Source organism: Taudactylus pleione, unplaced genomic scaffold (assembly GCF_031769625.1).
Source record: "Taudactylus pleione unplaced genomic scaffold, aTauple2 ptg000316l, whole genome shotgun sequence".
NCBI classification, from domain to species: domain Eukaryota; kingdom Metazoa; phylum Chordata; class Amphibia; order Anura; family Myobatrachidae; genus Taudactylus; species Taudactylus pleione.
The window spans coordinates 12,056,579-12,070,190 of record NW_028284717.1 but is presented as its reverse complement, the minus strand read 5'-3'; the positions used below and the strand labels follow the sequence as shown (position 1 = coordinate 12,070,190).

The 13,612-nt window shown below is 40.5% G+C and overlaps 1 long non-coding RNA gene across 6 annotated transcripts in view; it reads right to left on the bottom strand.

The window, feature by feature from the left end:
- Positions 1-2,285: 2,285 nt before the first annotated feature.
- The window catches only part of LOC148510574 (uncharacterized), a 487,397-nt gene continuing 476,070 nt past the window's right edge, over positions 2,286-13,612 (bottom strand). For 4 of the 6 annotated variants that reach the window (XR_015869399.1, XR_015869401.1, XR_015869398.1 and 1 more), the window contains one exon: positions 2,286-3,895. This is a non-coding gene — a long non-coding RNA (uncharacterized LOC148510574). Of the gene's footprint in view, positions 3,896-4,446; positions 4,827-4,983; positions 5,140-13,612 lie in introns of those variants that run through there. The other 2 variants (XR_015869402.1, XR_015869403.1) reach the window with 2 other exon arrangements.

The following is a 13,612-nucleotide window of genomic DNA, read 5'->3' as shown; positions in this document are numbered from 1 at the left end:
TTTTTTTATTTTTATCTCTCCACTTTATCTCTCTCCAAACTTTGATAAATCTCCCCCACAGTGCTAAATGGATACTACTTTACCTCTCCTCAGTTTATCGCTCTCCGAGCCTTGATAAAGCTCCTCCATTGTTACATTTAGTATGAAAATATAGATTTGCCTCTTCGTAAATGTCTACGAGCTGTTGTTAACCAAAAACCAACTGTCAGAGCCAAAAAGTTACAAAAAGTACAAGAGTCTGCAGATACACTGGCAATGGCCTGGTAATGCGGGGAGGGAAACCTCATAGGGAAGGATTGACCATGATACTACTGCTGCAATTATCCTTTTAACAAACATTACTATAGTTCTCTTTGTTTTGTATATTTAACAATATGTTAATAACATGCACATCGTCTTTTAAGGTTTTATAGAGGAGCAAAAAAAACACCACGTACTTTTTCGAATATGTGATATGAGAATTGGGCTCCATTTTATGACGTTCGATAGCGCAGTAACAGGACAGACGAATATGACAGAAAATATTGCAGCAGGCACAGAAACAATACAAGAACAGTGGACCTCATTCAGAGTCGGTCGTTGCGGCCGCACGGTCGTAAGGTAAAAGGGGCCGGATATGCAAATGAAGCGCTCGCAAGTTGCGTTGTTAAGATGGGATCGTTAGCTGGACGAGCGAGGGGAGGATGCGGCCGTAAGACTAAAAATACGCCCCCTTCTCGTTCCCATTACACGTCATCTCCGGGCATATAAGGATTAATCGAGACCATCAGGAACCATCGGAGCTGGTCGCAGACCTTAAGGTTGACCATACCCTCTCTTAAGCACTACGATCAAGTCAGCGTAAAAACCTCCCATGTCACATGTGCCATGCCACTACTTAGTTAATTATGCAGTCCCATAAAACGCCGTTTGCATAGTCAGGCACGCCTGCGTTCGGATCTCCACTCCCCCGTTCACAAGCACCTTCCCCTGTTACCACCCACAAAAGCCTCATCCTGTCACTCAAACTAACGACCTGGCCAAGTTGAAGGAGAGAGCAATTTCTGATCGTAATAGCTAGTTTGCGCACGCGCATTGCGAATTTTACGCATGCGCAGTTTAGCGAACATCGGTGGCGTACGACCGTGCGGCCGCAACGACCGACTCTGAATGAGGTCCAGTGTGTGGTTACAATTCTTTAACCTGCAGATCCCTTATCTGATTGTTCTAAGTTTTTTTTTTTAAATAAACAGATAGAATGGGAACACGCTGTATCTTGCAGTGTGCACTTGATTTAAAGGGTCAGTGTTTAGTATTCCCCTTCTACTCCCTCTAGACTCAGTATTTCAGAACAGGTCATTAACATAATAACATCCATAATTTGCTCAGTTGTTGCGTTAACCAGTTCGCTGCTGACCCTGGTCTAGAACGAATGGAGCTTCCTGCTTGACGTTCGTCGCTTTATTGGCAGAAAAAACAAATGACTATTAGGACTTTCAAGAGCTATTTTCAATAATGGAGGAAAATCCTGAAAAACAAAGACGGATAAAAAAAAAAGGCAAAATGCAGAATCGCCAAAAACGATGAATATAGGTAAAATTGATTGGTCTGGGATAGCCATCGGGTGCAGATATGCAGCGAGGAGGGGGTTAAGGCATTAAAGCTTTGGTTGCATTGTTTTCTTGCGTTTTAAAAATGAACGTGAAGAAATAAGGTGGTCTCAGAACCTAGGTGATCCTTCATTTCCAGCACATTTAGCAAGCTCACATCAGCAGTAGACAGGAGTTAATGTATGCGTCTGGCTTAGTCTAGTCTACCCGCCAGGAATTCATCGAATTGTTAGCATCCCTCCTTTTTTGTATGCAGCGCACACGTTTCCATTTCTCTCCCTCCCCCCTCCTCCCTGACATCCCAAAGCTGAAGCTTTTTAGTGGTAGCATGATATTATTACCTACCATCGCATGTTTTTAGAGAAGAAAACAGAATTTGGCTATACAATGACATTCTGTATGCATAGCTATAACTGTAGGTCTAATAGTACATTTACACATAGAAAACGTATAACGCTGGGATTTTCTTGTTGGACTATTTCGGAATTTACTAACAATAATCATTACACACCTGCTTTCTATAATACAGTATATTTGAGGGTCACTTTGCTTTTCTTTGATTCTATTCTAGCGTTTTGTCTTTGTAACCAGACTCAGCATAAACAAGGGGCAAACTCGAAACATACAAATAAACAATATAAGTGAGTGGAAAATATACAGATCAATTTAATTTAAATACATCTCGACAGCATGGAATAAAGCAAAATAACTATCTTTATTCAAGCATGTATTTTGCAGCCCTGCATACAAGTGGTTCTACTGTAGCTAATTAAACCAACCAGAATGCACATTTCACTTAAATTATACAGTTTAATTTGTTAATTTGTGTACAACAATATGTAGGTAACTGTAACCTTTTGCTGTATTCATAAATTCCGCAATTTGTATTGCATAATATTTAAAAACAACAATATAGTGAAATATATAAACGGCCATGTAATATCCTTATTTTCAGGTTACACTCCCAGAGGCAATAGAGTAAATCTGCTGTTAATTAAAAGGTACCAATTATGTACATTACATTAGTGTTAGGAAGTATTAAATTGTAGGTTATAAATAATGTGTGTGACATATAGCATTGAAATAGCAAAACTGTACGTATGTTATATATATATATATATATATATATATATATAAAACACACAATTCATATTTATTAGGGACAGCCAGCCCAGAAAATTATATTTAAAAAAAGAGGGCCAAACAACACCAACATGTACTTATTTTACTGCCAAATTACATAATATAATCGTAAACCACTGTACAAAAATGTAATAAACATACATTTGTTAAAAAGAATTAAACCAGTTATTTTAACATTCATAGGAAAAGAAGAATCTGTGCTACATATATAGGGAATGTTTTATTGTCACACACGGCAATTCTGCCATCCCCCAGACCCAATCCAAAACCAAATAACACAGCATTTAGGAATAAATTAACTATCTCTCACACACAGTTAAATAATTTATTCATTCGATGTCGCAGATACACAATCAATAGAGTCCAGAGCTGCTGGTTCCCCTCCGCCTAGGTCCCAAGAGCCAAACTTGTGATCAGTGATAAAAAATCCTCACAAGTTAGGGTCTCAGGGACTAGGAAAAGTCTAACATCGTTCCGTCAGTCGTGTCCTCCAAAAATGTGAATATCCTGAAGGTTGCAGCTTGTTTCAAAGATACGACATAAAACACATATTCAGTTCAACATTGAGCTTAATTCAGTGAGCAGTTTCCTACATATGATACGATGGATGAACAGGATAAAAAAAAAAAAGAAAAAGAATAAAATGTAAAAATGTTGGGTGTGTAGTATGCACCCCTTTAAACTAAGTACCACTCAGGGAGTGAGGCGTACTCTGCAGCCTAAATGCATATCCTGTTGCTACCTTGGGCCCAAGGATGTGGTTACCTTCATGCAATGTGAAAATAAAAGAAACACTGTGGGAAATCGGGCTATATTTTACACCTCATTTTAACGTAAGGTGCCAAGTATCCTGCCGCAGACAGGTAGCATGGGGAAGAAGTGTACTGACACAGTGCTGGTACAGGAAGAGCACAGCAAACAAATTGTACACATCTTTCAATCACCAGGGGGCTTCAGCTGCCTTTGGTATTAGGTAGTCTACCACGATCCCGGCATAGTCATGTCATAAGGCAGGTTTGTGCCACAGCAATATCATTCCCAATTAAAGAGCAATCGTTTTCTCCAAAACCAAAAAGCGATCGCCACGGCCCGGGAAGGTCTTGAAGACTGTAGAAAAGCAAAATACGCTAGAATCCGGTGTATAAAATCTTCCAGGGTTTCTTCTGTTGCAAAGGGAGAAAAGACAGACAGAGTGGGGGAAAAGAGTTAGTCAATTGCACCATATAGGCAAACAACAGTTTCCATCAATATCAGTTTAAATAACAAAAACGGCAAATGTGAGAGGATGAATCTGCTGAAGAGGGTAAACCCGTATTGCTGCAGAATCTATATAATAACAGTTTTCCAACAGTCGTTCCGATAAAAAGCTTCTTTTTTTTTTCCGGTCGTTTTAGCACGCAGCAATCTATTAACATTCCCTGAAATAGCAAATACGGTTAGAAAGAAAAAAAAAAGAACTAAAAAAAGCCGGTCTGCAATAAGTAGTCTTTTATCCAGTTATCAAGCCATTCCGTCTCTTATCTTAAAATGATTTTACATGCAATATTTGAACACATTCTACGGACGAACAATTAGAATGAGAAATCTGTGCCCTCCACAGATACAGCATTAACATAATTGCATCCCCCATCAACTAGACCCATCCCTCCTCAGAGAATACATCTGATGCTCAGAAGATTGAAATCAGTCAGTTTTTAGTCTCTCTCAGACGTACCTCTGCCTCTCCCTGACTGACTGGCTTTTACCTTGCATATCAACGCGCAGACACGCAGACAGACACACTTGCAGACACGCACACACATAGGAAAAAAAAAAAAAAAAGCAAGGCGATACAGCAGTGGATGCTGACTCAGAACAGTTGTGTTTGGAGGGGGTGCAATAGGCTGGTATTTTTCTGCACTCATCATTAACAATAACACACTCTCTAGTGTCCACCCTCTCCTGAACCTGCAAAAATGCTGCATTTGCATAGAGCTGGCACCCCAGCCCTTGCAGGTCAGACGTCGGGAAGGAAGGAGGGGGCACAAACGCATACACAGACACACACCAACAATAATCGGACTCTGATAAGAACTGCTTTCTAATCTTCCAGCATTATCTTCTAATCGTTCTACCTCCCCACTGCCGCTCTTCCGATTATTTCACATCTTTTCGGGATGAAAAAAGGGGGAAAGTAAAATGTCTTGTGCTAAATAAGCCAGCTGCCAAATGGTCATCCCCGCACCTTCCCCCGAATGTCTGCCGTACCCACCCTTTTCTCCGAATCAATAACTGCTCCAAACGCAGTGGTGGAAGCAGGCTGTGACATGCACACTTTCGTCCTCGGTCCTCTGCCTGAAGAATAGCAAGTGATCCAGTCACGCACGTGACTTTGAGAGATATAATACCAGCAATTCTTTTACAGTCTTAAGAGTTTATTCTACGCCTTCGTAGGACCTCTCCCTCCTCACTGAACAAATGCTGGTGGAAACAATGCTTTCCTATAGTCCGGAGAACAGACAATGCCATGATCAAGCATGTTTTTTTTTTTTTTTTTTTTTTTAAGTACCACTACCCGGTCGTGAAATCACACTCACTGTATTTAACCGGGGCTGTGAAGCAGCTAAGATATTATTATTGTTATTTCTAAGGTCTAACGTACACACCAGACTGGCTTTTCCTTTTTATGTTTTCCGATACCTAAAAGACCAGCGTCAAATCAATAGCTGGGAGGACAATAGGGCTTAGACGTTACAAACCTGTCTGTGTGACTGCAAAGCAAATGGATATTCGCAGACAGAACGATGCTAGCTAGAGACCTGGGACTTTCATTAGCGTACATATGAATAAAACATCAATACGTGTACATGTTCAGAACCTGCTTTACTTCAGCTAATACAGGGTAGGGCGCAGCAATATCCCTGCACTTGCTGAGTTCCTTCTTTTGTTCTAGGACACACCTTTTTGCCCACAGAGCTGTAGTTAAAGACTGTTCTTCCAGATACCGCTGTTCTATTCATTGACGCAGAGAATAGCGAGGACAAACGGGAGACAGCTTACACGGTGACAAACTAAAAACCGAACGCTGTCTCATGGTACACAAATGCCAAGTTTACTTACAGAGACAAATCCCAGCATGCACTGCAATGCTGCAGCACTTCTGTAAGTTAGTCACTGGCACAATAATAATAATAATCACATTAATACTTCATAAGCTTGGAATAAGTGAGAGTCACACACTATTGTACACAATGGACAGCAGAACATAGCACAAACGCCGCTACGACAGCACCACATAAAGTGAAACATATAGACGAAAAAAGAAATTCATGCACCACGATACTTGTTACCACCAATATAGTGAGACAGACACTGGCTCATTTTATTATTATACGTACATTAGATTGCCATCGCCTCTTAAAGTCCTTTTTGCTCCTCCAGCATCCCTTTTCCTTTGTGCATTTTTTCCCCTCGACTTTTACCCACAATGCCCTGGTTAAATAAATGTCATGACCTCGCTACAGCTATAAGATACAAATAAAAAAAAAAAAAAAGGGAAGATACTATTTTAAAAATTGGACATGCGCTCTTAGTTAAACTAGACTGGTAGAGGGCTGTGCACTGCCTCTAAGAGGAGCCGTCACCTGCTCTACGAATCAGAGAGAGCCAATGTAAATGCTAAACACATCTATATTCACCCCAGCCCAACGTCTGGCACTCCGTGGAGCTTGTGCCAATGGTTAAATGCTGTAAGTGTAACCTAATGATTCTGGAGCCGCTCAACCCTTTCCTGGCTGAAGAGCACATTGATGCACTCGATGCCACTAAAGCCGAAGACACTGCGAGAGGAAAGAGACTGAGGACAATCCAGTGTGAGATCAGAAATGTTCTGTATATATAAGTGATATACAGTCACAAGCCCATCTGAGGCATCATTATAGGAGTGTCTTTAGGGCCAGGGGACTTGGCGGACCACGTTCAATCAATACTTCTCTGCAAAGAGATGTTGCAATCTATCAACTCAATTAGCTTTGCTGGAAAACGTCTGATCTGAAGGTCTTTGAGGATCATTAACCTCGTATTGTTTTCCTTTAATTTCCATCAGATGTATAAAGAGCAAAAATAAGTCATATGTAAGGACTGGATTTTGTAATACACTCATTTCTGCTGTTACTCTGTACTACAGATCCCATACAGAGTAATTATATACAAACTATAAGCTACACTGTTACCAGGAGATAAAGATGAGCAAATGTTACAGTAACTCTGAGCAACAGACACAAATATACTATAAGTGACAGGTGTAGTACAGTATGGTTCCTGTGATTTACGTGTTACTATGGCTTACAGGTGTGACTGTGTTACTATGAGTTATAGAGGTGATACAGTGATACCATGAGATAAAGAGGAGCTGATAGTAAAGATATGAGGTGTTCTATAAGTAACAGCGCCTGCGGCCTGGCTCTGAATTCCTTTTTAACCCTTACCGCTCCATTATTAGATGAATTGTTATAGTGTATATTGTACTCTACTATGCGTTGATATCAGCACATATGATACATAGACTCATCGATGGGGATATTCATCTCGCACACACGTACATGTTCTGTCTGATCAACTGACATCCAAATATTTACTGTGGTACATGATGGGAAGCTGCAAACAGCCCACGTCTTCATCACCCCGGAAATATCAACGCAGATAACAGGCCTAATCTCTTGGATGTCCAAGCGTACTTTCTGTGTATGTGAAAACGGCCAAGATATACTGTAGAATAAAGCAGCAGACCAGAAATAAATGGTGCGCCTGACCAAATGTTTACTCTTAGCGCAGAGTATAATGAATCTACATTTTAAAAATGTTGATGCTACAGAGATCAGTGGCCATTTCACAGACATGAAGTGACCCCTAGGGGGTATATCTGCTAAGGTGCAGTATTCATAGAAGTGGAGATGTTGCCTGTAGCAACCAATCAGATTCTGGCTAAATTCTTCTAGAAGGTGCTAGGTACATGATACGCACCTGATTAGTTGCTATGGGCAACACCTCCAGTTCTATGCAGGACCCTGCCTTAACCACTTAACTGACAAATATTTTTCTAAAAAACGCTCAGAAATTGTCGGGGTTTTTTCTATGAGTGAATTAGGTGAAGAACATCTATTTCAACGTATCCAAAATTATGTAATTAATAAAAAAATAAAAGAAAAACTGTTTTGTTTTTTTAAATTAAAAAAAAAAAACGATTTAGTCAAACATTGGAACATCAAATCACCACCATCGGAACATCAGAAACATCACGTCCATGGCGACTTTCATTTTCACAGCAGTTCATTTACTTTTTCCCAGAGGCTGCTAGTCTCTGCATTAATATAGTGTACACTAATATATATTAATAATGCACATTGTGTAAAAGGTTCCACAACAAGATCCACTGAATGAGACCTCTAACAAACTGCTGGATTGAGAACCACTTCTTACCTAGGGAGCAATCCTGCACCAGAATGTGTTTGTTTTCCCTAAATGTCTAACTAGCTGACAGCTCTTCCTTTCTGGCTGCAACCCATGATCCTGACACCACAGCCCACTGGTGCAAGTCAGTCATCGCTCTTGTCATTTCAGAGGAGGCCTAGTCCTGATTGCAGTCGCATGAAGGCTCACGTCTGGAGATGCTCAGCATATGGGCAGATATACACATTTCCTCCATGCATGCTTCTTTGGAGCAACATGCGCCAGATTTACTTCCGGTTCTGCATCTGCCCCGTTCTGCATAGGTGACAGGTCAACTTTCATTTTAAAATAATAATTATTTATTTTACACAAGCGCTGCTTGAGGTGTCGCTCTCTGCTCTGGTGCTTCTAGCACTCCCTGGTCTGTATCTCAGCAGTTTGTTGCATCAGCTGTGTGTGCTAGAAGCACCAGAGCAGAGAGCGACACCCTAGGCAGGAAACAGGAATTGCACGGGTTGTGACAGGTGCAGGGTGCTAGAATGAACACTAAGGGGTCTATTCATCATTATTTAATGAACATTTTCACCTGCAATTGTAGAAATTAAGTTATCGGGCCATTCATCAAAAAGGTAAAGCAGGACGTCAGAGCTCTTGTGCACGTGCGTGACCTCTAGATTTACTGCTCTGAAAGGAGCAGTGAAGCCGCTCGCAGGGACAGCTGATTTTCAGATTAGCTGTCTCCACGCCGGAGCAATGCGTCCGCAGCAAGGTGGAATGTTAATTCCAACATCATGGATAGACCCCTTAGTACGTTAGTGGGTCACTGGGTGCAACAAAAGATCACCTATTAATAGAAATACTGAGAGAAAATACAGTACTATGCAATTTTTTACCAACCTTATACCGGCTGCTGACGATAAGATGTCTTACAAATTATTGTCATTAACTTCTGCTGGTATAAAATGAGACCAAATTATTTAGAACCAGGAGTGTAACTATAGTGTGTGCAGGGGGCACCGTTGTGCCCAGAGGCTTAGAGGGGACCACCTCCACTGCACCAAGCTCCATCCAGTGCTTGATCAACCAATGCAGAAAAGATTGGAATCACAATCACTCTCAAAATGTTGAGGGAAGGAGGTGGAGGAGTCCATGGCTCGTGGCCACCCAGATAAATTAATAAATTCCTCCCCTTATAGGGTCAATGCAGCCCAATGACAAAATGGCAGTATCCTCCTCCTACCACAGTGCATTGCCTCCACTTCCTATCTGGCAGTCCCTATCACCATCTGGTAATTTGGCTGATATCAGGGAGGAAGGGTTATAATTGTTACATGTAGCATAATATGAATGACAGTGTGAACTGGGGTACTGTGTGGCATAATGTGACCTGGGGCACTAAATATGGTATAATATGAACTGGGGGCACTGTGTGCATAATGTGACCTGGGGCACTACATATGGTATAATATGAACTGGGGGCACTGTGTGCATAATGTGACCTGGGGCACTACATATGGTATAATATGAACTGGGGGCACTGTGTGCATAATGTGAACAAGAGGCACTACAATGTTTCACAATGTGAACTAGGGACACTGTGTGGCATAATGTGAACTAGGAGCATAATATGAACTGTGGGCACAAAACTATGGCATAACGTAAACTGGTAGCACTACGATGTTGTACAATGTAAACTGTGGACATAATGTGAATTAACTGTGTGGCATAATGCAAACTGGGGGTGCTACAATGTGGCATAATGTGAACTAGGGCTACTAGTCTGATATAATATGCATTTAGGGGTACTGTGTGATATAATGGGAACTGGGGGCACTGTACGGCATAAGGTGAACTGATGGAGATTTTCACGTCTTCATTATATTATTTCCCTCACTTAGAGCAAACACTTTGGTGGCTGCACACATAACGAAGAATTGTGTTACGCCGACATTACAGTTTCCATTGGATCTCTACGGGTTGTGAGGGAAAATGTGCAATGTTGATGGCCATGATGTGCTGGCATTCCGACTGTTCTCTTGGGCTTTGCAGCTATTACTGCTAATTGAATTGCCCTCTATATGTGTTGTGGAAGTATACCGGCATTTCTCAGTACCTTTGAATAAATGCATAAGAAATAGACAAAGGACTTGATTGTGACATTTTTTATTGTTTTTTTTTTTTTTTTAAATCTAGCATTTGGAAACCACCTGAACCTAGAAATGCTGCATTTGCCCCTGGCCAACAGTGGAGCTAGGACTGCATGCTACCTTCATATACCATTTTCTCTGGATCCGCTGATGTAGAGAGCATGATGCAAAGTTGCATGTAATGCTGTAATTACCTGCGCATCGTGTGCACAGAACTGGGGGCCTGACTCAGCATTGTACAGTATTGCACAGACGCAGGAAAGTGTCTGGTGTAAATAGAGCTGCAGAGGGAGACCTGCACATGGGCAGTACAGATTCTGTGCATGCGCACCTCGCTCACAAAAGCTCATTTCCAACAATGAAACTAAAAACTTCTTTCGATTCTACCAGAAAATAGTAGAACATGAATAACGAGCATAATATTGAGGAACATGAATGCAAAACAAATTTCTGTGATAAAAAGCATTACACTGTACTGAGGGAATTATGGCCCTGATTCAGAGCCGGACGCTCTGACCAGAGCGCTCGCTCTGAATCAGGGCCCACCTCCATAAATATGGAGCGTCCTCCTGGACGCTCGTATAGCTGTGGGTCACCACCCACAGCCTATACGAGCGTGCAGGATGATCGTCGCGATGGTCTTGACCATCGCCAGTGCGAGCAGAAGCCTGCGGTTGAGTTTCTCAACCGCAAGGCCAGGAGTGATTTTGGCTCTATCAGATGTGATGTCAGTGGGGCTGGCTTCTGACGGTAGGCGTTCCCTTGGGAACGCCTCCGTCTGGCAGGCACGCCCCCAGCACGCCCACCAAAGGGGACGTGCTGTCAATCAACATCGACAGCACGCCCCCTTTGATCAGACACAACGAGCGAAGGAAAGTCCTTCGCTCGTCGCGTCTCGTGCATGCGCACGACGGAGCTCCCTCCGTCGTGCGCATGCGCAGTGCACACCATCGACCCACTTGCGAGCGGACAGCCGCTCGCGAGTGGGTCTGAATCAGGCCCTATGTACATAGCACCAACAAGGGTTAACTGAAATGGTTTAATAAGCATTGTTAATATTTTTTTTTCTTCATGAAATCAATTTATCATTTATTGATGTGTGATCAACTCCATGGACTGCTTTTACAGTCAGCGAATCATATTGTGGCTAGCATGGGAAACCACCTTTTATAGTAGCATAATTGTGAGTCCTAGTCAAATTAGTTTACAGTCATTCTGCATTTTGCTATGTCCTTTGTGGTGTGTGGGTTAGATTACATTTGAGAAGATTTCCCATTGGATTACAAATGAAGAAAATATTCAATAGATTACAAAGTGATCCCTTGTATTATAAATGAAGGTCATTTCCTGGGGATTATAATGAAAAAGCACTTGTAGTAAAGTTTTTTTCATTTAGATTATAACAAATTAAGGGCATTTCCTGCGGATCTCAAAGAGAATTTCCATTGAATTACAATTGAATTATACTTCCTGTGGATCACAACCAGATTTTTGCATTTAATTAAAAATTAAGGATCTTTCCTGTGGATCACAAGGAAACTTTCCATTCAGTTACAAACTAAGAACATTTTTCATGGATCACAAGAAAAATTAATCATACATTTATATATAAACATTAAATAAAATATTTTAAGATCACAATTTGTTTAAAAATTAACAAATTGTGATCTTAAAATATTTTATTTATTACTAATAGTGGCCCTTGTGTCCTGTTATATCTGGGTGTCTCTTGGTGTAAGGGTATTTTGCAGTGAAACTACAAGGAATAAGTGAACATCTTCGAATTCACCATTTCATACTCCATTCCAAGCTGGAAAGACCAACAAAAGAATTTTCTTGAAGAAGTCTCTGTTATCCATACTTCCATTTAGGACTGATCGATTGAATATTAAGATTGCCTTCTTCATTATTTTGTTTTCCATTTTATCATTTTGTTTTTTATAAATCTTTTTTATAAGTATTTATTTGTGAGCGCCCTTTCATTTTCTTTTTTGATTACTATTTGTTGTATATCCATCTAACAGAGATATTATGTGATAGGTGTAGCCGTTCATTATATTCTCTGCTATTTCCTAGATAATATGCTTTGTAAAAGAATTTAAGCGCAGTGGGGGCATTTTGTTGGTCAAAATATATATATATATATATATATACATATATATATATATATATATATATATATAGAAGCAGGTCGATTGGCCTAGACTGCACCCGAGTTAGGATCCGGACCCTGAGCTGACCAGTCCACTATTTATATATATATATATAATATATATTTCACTAAATGTTTATTTAAAAATCATTTATGAGTTTTACTTATAATTTAATACTATTTGTATGGACCTCTTACCATTGTATTAGGGCCACTAAGGTGGCAAACTCACTACCCTAGGGATCCCAGCATTTCTCAGTACCCTGTTGCCCACAATCCAGGGGATGGCTTCCACTCTAGGAGTGGGACCCATGCCTTTTATCCCCCTACTTTATATGGACACATATGCTCCAGTTCAAAGGAACAATCAATCTACATGTATAAGAATATTTGGAGGATAAGTTCTCTGATGAGCTCCAGGTATCTATGTACTGGGAATCCCACAGGGCCAACATTAGAGGTGTCATTATAAAGTCTGTATCACAGCAGGAAAGAAACAAAATGCAGCAATAACCTCATTATCAACTGAAATTAAAAATATAGAAAATCCCCATAAATGTGCATAGTTAACAACAATATATAGAAAACTGATTAAGTTTAAATGCTTTACTAGCTGAGCAAAAGGAAAGAAAACTACGGTGGCTTAATGTAGCATATTACACAAACAGCAATAAAGCAGATATCCTACTGTCCAATAAATGAAAAGCAAAAATAGCCCCGTAAAACAATACCAGAAGCCATCAAAGTCACCGGGCCCTGATGGTTTCTCCTGTGCTGATGATACTTTTACTTACAGTAGTTCCTCTCCCCCCTACTTTTTAAAACTCTTTAAGTATAATGGAGAGTTTCTTTTTCATCACTAAGATCATAGTTATTTCAAAACCAAATAAAATCCCCTTGAAATATGACCATTACAGACCCCTCTGAACACCTCCAAAAATCTACCATCAGTTTAGTGAGAAGACTCATATATCAAGTATGACTGACCCCAACACAGTTATTTTCTTTCTTCTAAAAATGGGAGTGATAATAAGTGGAAGACAATGTTATACATTATGTTAACAACCAGAAATGTCACTTCATCCTTGCACTGAACGCCAAGAAGACATTCAAAAGGTTATCTCTGTCCTTCCTGCAGCAAAGTCTTAAAACGT